Genomic DNA, 7587 nt, shown 5'->3' on the forward strand with positions numbered 1-7587 from the left:
TGGTACGTTCCAGTGAGACAGGGAGGATATGGGCGGGTACACTTTCAGGGCATATTTGAGTGGAGTTCGGCATTGGTGCGTTCCAGTGAGACAGGGAAGTTAAGGAGGGGTACAGGTTCAGGGCATATTTGTGTGGAGTTCTGCATTGGTACGTTCCAGTGAGACAGGGAGGTTATGGAGGGTACAGGTTCAGGGCATATTTGTTTAGAGTTCTGCATTGGTACGTTGGAGTGAGACAGGGAGGTTATGGAGGGGTACAGGTTCAGGGCAAATTTGTGTGGAGTTCTGCATTGGTGCGTTCCAGTGAGACAAGGAGGATATGGGCGGGTACACGTTCAGGGCATATTTGTGTGGAATTCTGCATTGGTACTTTCCAGTGAGACAGGGAGGTTATGGTCGAGTACAGGTTCAGGGCATATTTGTGTGGAGTTCTGCATTGGTACGTTCCAGTGAGACAGGGAGGTTATGGAGGGTACAGGTTCAGGGCATATTTGTGTGGTGTTCTGCAATGGTACGTTCCAGTAAGACTGGGAGGTTATGGAGGGGTACAGGTTCAGGGCATATTTGTGTGGTGTTCTGCATTGGTACGTTCCAGTGAGACAGGGAGGTTATGGAGGGGTACTGGTTCAGGGCATATTTTTGTGTAGTTCTGCATTGGTACATTCCAGTGAGACAGGGAGGTTATGGAGGGTACAGGTTCAGGGCATATTTGTGTGGAGTACTGCATTGGTACGTTCCAGTGAGACAGGGAGGTTATGGAGGGTACAGGTTCAGGGCATATTTGTGTGGAGTTCTGCGTTGGTACGTTCCAGTGAGACAAGGATCTTATGGGCGGGTAAATGTTCAGGGCATATTTCTGTGGTGTTCTGCAATGGTACGTTCCAGTGAGACTGGGAGGTTATGGAGGGTACAGGTTCAGGGCTTATTTGTGTGTTGTTCTGCATTGGTACGTTCCAGTGAGACAGGGAGGTTATGGAAGGGTACAGGTTCAGGGCAAATTTGTGTGGAGTTCTGCATTGGTACGTTCCAGTGAGACAGGGCGGTTATGGAGGGTACAGGTTCAGGGCATATTTGTGTGGAGTTCTGCAGTGTTACGTTCCAGTGAGACAGGGAGGTTATGGTCGGGTACAGGTTCAGGGCTTATTTGTGTGTTGTTCTGCATTGGTACATTCCAGTGAGACAGGGAGGTTATGGAGGGTACAGGTTCAGGGCATATTTGTGTGGAGTTCTGCATTGGTACGTTCCAGTGAGAGAAGGAGGTTATGGGCGGGTACACTTTCAGGGCATATTTGTGTGGTGTTCTGTAATGGTACATTCCAGTGAGACTGGGAGGATATGGGCGGATACACTTTCACGGCATATTTGAGTGGTGTTCAGCATTGGTGCGTTCCAGTGAGACAGGGAAGTTATGGAGGGGTACAGGTTCAGGGCATATTTGTCTGTAGTTCTGCATTGGTACGTTCCAGTGAGACAGGGAGGTTATGGAGGTGTACATGTTCAGGGCATATTTGTGTGGAGTTCTGCATTGGTACTTTCCTGTGAGACAGGGAAGTTATGGAGGGGTACAGGTTCAGGGCATATTTGTGTGGAGTTCTGCATTGGTACGTTCCAGTGAGACAGGGAGGTTATGGAGGGTACAGGTTCAGGGCATATTTTTGTGTAGTTCTGCATTGGTACGTTCCAGTGAGACAGGGAGTTTATGGAGGGTACAGGTTCAGGGCATATTTGTGTGGAGTTCTGCGTTGGTACGTTCCAGTGAGACAAGGATCTTATGGGCGGGTAAACGTTCAGGGCATATTTCTGTGGTGTTCTGCAATGGTACGTTCCAGTGAGACTGGGAGGTTATGGAGGGTACAGGTTCAGGGCATATTTGTGTGGAGTTCTGCATTGGTACTTTCCTGTGAGACAAGGAGGTTATGGGCGGGTACACGTTCAGAGCATATTTGTGTGGAATTCTGCATTGGTACGTTCCAGTGAGACAGGGAGGTTATGCACGGTACAGGATCAGGGAATATTTGAGTGGAGTTCTGCATTGATACGTTCCAGTGAGACAGGGAGGTTATTGAGGGGTACAGGATCAGGGAATATTTGAGTGGAGTTCTGCATTGATACGTTCCAGTGAGACAGGGAGGTTATTGAGGGGTACAGGTTCAGGGCATATTTGTGTGGAATTCTGCATTGGTACGTTCCAGTGAGACAAGGAGGTTATGGAGGGTACCGGTTCAGGGCATATTTGTATGGAGTTCTGCATTGGTACGTTCCAGTGAGACAGGGAGGTTATGGAGGGTTACAGGTTCAGGGCATATTTGTGTGGAGTTCTGCATTGGTACGTTCCAGTGAGACAGGGAGGTTATGGAGGTGTACAGGTTCAGGGCACATTTGTCTGGAGTTCTGCATTGGTACGTTCCAGTGAGACAGGGAGGTTATAGAGGGTACAGGTTCAGAGCATATTTGTGTGGAGTTCTGCATTGGTGCGTTCCAGTGAGACAAGGAGGTTATGGGCGGGTACACGTTCAGGGCATATTTGTGTGGAATTCTGCATTGGTACGTTCCAGTGAGACAAGGAGGTTATGGAGGGTACCGGTTCAGGGCATATTTGTATGGAGTTCTGCATTGGTACGTTCCAGTGAGACAGGGAAGTTATGGAGGGTTACAGGTTCAGGGCATATTTGTGTGGAGTTCTGCATTGGTACGTTCCAGTGAGACAGGGAGGTTATGGAGGTGTACAGGTTCAGGGCACATTTGTCTGGAGTTCTGCATTGGTACGTTCCAGTGAGACAGGGAGGTTATAGAGGGTACAGGTTCAGAGCATATTTGTGCGGAGTTCTGCATTGGTACGTTCCAGTGAGACAGGGAGTTTATGGTGGTGTACAGGTTCAGGGCACATTTGTGTGGAGTTCTGCAGTGGTACGTTCCAGTGAGACAGGGAGGTTATGGTCGGGTACAGTTTCAGGGCATATTTGTGTGGAGTTCTGCATTGGTACTTTCCAGTGAGACAGGGTAGTTATGGAGGGGTACAGGTTCAGGGCATATTTGTGTGGTGTTCTGCATTGGTACGTTCCAGTGAGACAGGGAGGTTATGGAGGGGTACAGGTTCAGGGCATATTTTTGTGTAGTTCTGCATTGGTACATTCCAGTGAGACAGGGAGGTTATGGAGGGTACAGGTTCAGGGCATATTTGTGTGGAGTACTGCATTGGTACGTTCCAGTGAGACAGGGAGGTTATGGAGGGTACAGGTTCAGGGCATATTTGTGTGGAGTTCTGCGTTGGTACGTTCCAGTGAGACAAGGATCTTATGGGCAGGTAAATGTTCAGGGCATATTTCTGTGGTGTTCTGCAATGGCACGTTCCAGTGAGACTGGGAGGTTATGGAGGGTACAGGTTCAGGGCTTATTTGTGTGTTGTTCTGCATTGGTACGTTCGAGTGAGACAGGGAGGTTATGGAGGGTACAGGTTCAGGGCATATTTGTGTGGAGTTCTGCATTGGTACTTTCCAGTGGGACAGGGAGGTTATGGAGGGGTACAGCTTCAGGGCAAATTTGTGTGGAGTTCTGCATTGGTGCATTCCAGTGAGAGAAGGAGGTTATGGGCGGGTACACTTTCAGGGCATATTAGTGTGGAGTTCTGCATTGGTACGTTCCAGTGAGACAGGGAGGTTATGGAGGGGTACAAGTTCAGGGCATATTTGTGTGTAGTTCTGCATTGGTACGTTCCAGTGAGACAGGGAGGTTATGGAGGGTACAGGTTCAGGGCATATTTGTGTGGAGTTCTGCAGTGGTACGTTCCAGTGAGACAGGGTGGATATGGTCGGGTACTGGATCAGGGCATATTTGAGTGGAGTTCGGCTTTGGTGCGTTCCAGTGAGACAGGGAGGTTATGGAGGGGTACAGGTTCAGGGCATACTTGTGTGGAGTTCTGCATTGGTACATTCCAGTGAGACAGGGAGGTTATGGAGGGGTACAGGTTCAGGGCAAATTTGTGTGGAGTTCTGCATTGGTGTGTTCCAGTGAGACAAGGAGGTTATGGGCGGGTACACGTTCAGGGCATATTTGTGTGGAATTCTGCATTGGTATGTTCCAGTGAGACAGGGTGTATATGTTCGGGTACAGGATCAGGGCATATTTGAGTGGAGTTCGGCTTTGGTGCGTTCCAGTGAGACAGGGAGGTTATGGAGGTGTACATGTTCAGGGCATATTTGTGTGGAGTTCTGCAATGGTACGTTCCAGTGAGACAGGGAGGTTATGGTCGGGTACAGGTTCAGGGCATATTTGTGTGGAGTTCTGCATTGCTACGTTCTAGTGAGACAGGGAGGTTATGGAGGGTACAGGTTCAGGGCATATTTGTGTGGAGTTCTGCAGTGGTACGTTCCAGTGAGACAGGAAGGTTATGGTCGGGTACAGGTTCAGGGCATATTTGTGCGTAGTTCTGCATTGGTACGTTCCAGTTAGACAGGGAGGTTATGGAGGCTACAGGTTCAGGGCATATTTCTGTGGAGTTCTGTGTTGGTATTTTCCAGTGAGACAAGGATCTTATGGGCGGGTAAACTTTCAGGGCATATTTGTGTGGAGTTCTGCAGTGGTACGTTCCAGTGTGACAGGGAGGTTATGGTCGGGTAGAGGTTCAGGGCATATTTGTGTGGTGTTCTGCAATGGTACATTCCAGTGAGACTGGGAGGGTATGGGCGGATACACTTTCACGGCATATTTGAGTGGAGTTCAGCATTGGTGCGTTCCAGTGAGACAGGGAAGTTATGGAGGGGTACAGGTTCAGGGCATATTTGTGTGGAGTTCTGCATTGGTACGTTCCAGTGAGACAGGGAGGTTATGGAGGGTACAGGTTCAGGGCATATTTGTTTAGAGTTCTGCATTGGAACGTTCCAGTGAGACAGGGAGGTTATGGAGGGGTACAGGTTCAGGGCAAATTTGTGTGGAGTTCTGCATTGGTGCGTTCCAGTGAGACAAGGAGGATATGGGCGGGTAGACGTTCAGGCAATATTTGTGTGGAATTCTGCATTGGTACGTTCCAGTGAGACAGGGAGGTTATGGTCGGGTACAGGTTCAGGGCATATTTGTGTGGAGTTCTGCATTGGGACTTTCCTGTGAGACAGGAAAGTTATGGAAGGGTACAGGTTCAGGGCATATTTGTGTGGAGTTCTGCAATGGTACGTTCCAGTGAGACAGGGAGGTTATGGAGGGGTACAGGTTCAGGGCATATTTGTGTGTAGTTCTGCATTTGTACGTTTCAGTGAGACAGGGAGGTTATGGAGGGTACAGGTTCAGGGCATATTTGTGTGGAGTTCTGCAGTGGTACGTTCCAGTGAGACAGGGAGGTTATGGTCGGGTACAGGTTCAGGGCATATTTGTCCGTATTTCTGCTTTGGTACGTTCCAGTGAGACAGGGAGTTTATGGAGGGTACAGGTTCAGGGCATATTTGTGTGGAGTTCTGCGTTGGTACGTTCCAGTGAGACAAGGATCTTATGGGCGGGTAAACGTTCAGGGCATATTTGTGTGGTGTTCTGCAATGGTACATTCCAGTGAGACTGGGAGGATATGGGCGGATACACTTTCACGGCATATTTGAGTGGAGTTCAGCATTGGTGCGTTCCAGTGAGACAGGGAAGTTATGGAGGGGTACAGGTTCAGGGCATATTTGTGTGTAGTTCTGCATTGGTACGTTCCAGTGAGACAGGGAGGTTATGGAGGTGTACATGTTCAGGGCATATTTGTGTGGAGTTCTGCATTGGTACTTTCCTGTGAGACAGGGAAGTTATGGAGGTGTACAGGTTCAGGGCATATTTGTGTGGAGTTCTGCATTGGTACGTTCCAGTGAGACAGGGAGTTTATGGAGGGTACAGGTTCAGGGCATATTTGTGTGTAGTTCTGCATTGGTACGTTCCAGTGAGACAGGGAGGTTATGGAGGGTACAGGTTCAGGGCATATTTGTGTGGAGTTCTGCGTTGGTACGTTCCAGTGAGACAAGGATCTTATGGGCGGGTAAACGTTCAGGGCATATTTCTGTGGTGTTCTGCAATGGTACGTTCCAGTGAGACTGGGAGGTTATGGAGGGTACAGGTTCAGGGCATATTTGTGTGGAGTTCTGCATTGGTACTTTCCTGTGAGACAAGGAGGTTATGGGCGGGTACACGTTCAGAGCATATTTGTGTGGAATTCTGCATTGGTACGTTCCAGTGAGACAGGGAGGTTATGCACGGTACAGGATCAGGGAATATTTGAGTGGAGTTCTGCATTGATACGTTCCAGTGAGACAGGGAGGTTATTGAGGGGTACAGGTTCAGGGCAAATTTGTGTGGAGTTCTGCATTGGTGCGTTCCAGTGAGACAAGGAGGTTATGGGCGGGTACACGTTCAGGGCATATTTGTGTGGAATTCTGCATTGGTACGTTCCAGTGAGACAAGGAGGTTATGGAGGGTACCGGTTCAGGGCATATTTGTATGGAGTTCTGCATTGGTACGTTCCAGTGAGACAGGGTGGTTATGGAGGGTTACAGGTTCAGGGCATATTTGTGTGGAGTTCTGCATTGGTACGTTCCAGTGAGACAGGGAGGTTATGGAGGGTACCGGTTCAGGGCATATTTGTATGGAGTTCTGCATTGGTACGTTCCAGTGAGACAGGGAGGTTATGGAGGGTTAAAGGTTCAGGGCATATTTGTGTGGAGTTCTGCATTGGTACGTTCCAGTGAGACAGGGAGGTTATGGAGGTGTACAGGTTCAGGGCACATTTGTCTGGAGTTCTGCATTGGTACGTTCCAGTGAGACAGGGAAGTTATAGAGGGTACAGGTTCAGAGCATATTTGTGCGGAGTTCTGCATTGGTACGTTCCAGTGAGACAGGGAGGTTATGGTGGTGTACAGGTTCAGGGCACATTTGTGTGGAGTTCTGCAGTGGTACGTTCCAGTGAGACAGGGAGGTTATGGTCGGGTACAGGTTCAGGGCATATTTGTGTGGAGTTCTGCATTGGTACTTTCCAGTGAGACAGGGTAGTTATGGAGGGGTACAGGTTCAGGGCATATTTATGTGGTGTTCTGCATTGGTACGTTCCAGTGAGACAGGGAGGTTATGGAGGGGTACAGGTTCAGGGCATATTTGTGTGTAGTTCTGCATTTGTACGTTTCAGTGAGACAGGGAGGTTATGGAGGGTACAGGTTCAGGGCATATTTGTGTGGAGTTCCGCAGTGGTACGTTCCAGTGAGACAGGGAGGTTATGGTCGGGTACAGGTTCAGGGCATATTTGTGCGTATTTCTGCGTTGGTACGTTCCAGTGAGACAGGGAGTTTATGGAGGGTACAGGTTCAGGGCATATTTGTGTGGAGTTCTGCGTTGGTACGTTCCAGTGAGACAAGGATCTTATGGGCGGGTAAACGTTCAGGGCATATTTGTGTGGTGTTCTGCAATGGTACATTCCAGTGAGACTGGGAGGATATGGGCGGATACACTTTCATGGCATATTTGAGTGGAGTTCAGCATTGGTGCGTTCCAGTGAGACAGGGAAGTTATGGAGGGGTACAGGTTCAGGGCATATTTGTGTGGAGTTCTGCATTGGTACGTTCCAGTGAGACAGGGAGGTTA

The sequence above is a fragment of the Hemitrygon akajei genome, unplaced genomic scaffold, assembly GCF_048418815.1.
Source record: "Hemitrygon akajei unplaced genomic scaffold, sHemAka1.3 Scf000128, whole genome shotgun sequence".
Taxonomy (NCBI): domain Eukaryota; kingdom Metazoa; phylum Chordata; class Chondrichthyes; order Myliobatiformes; family Dasyatidae; genus Hemitrygon; species Hemitrygon akajei.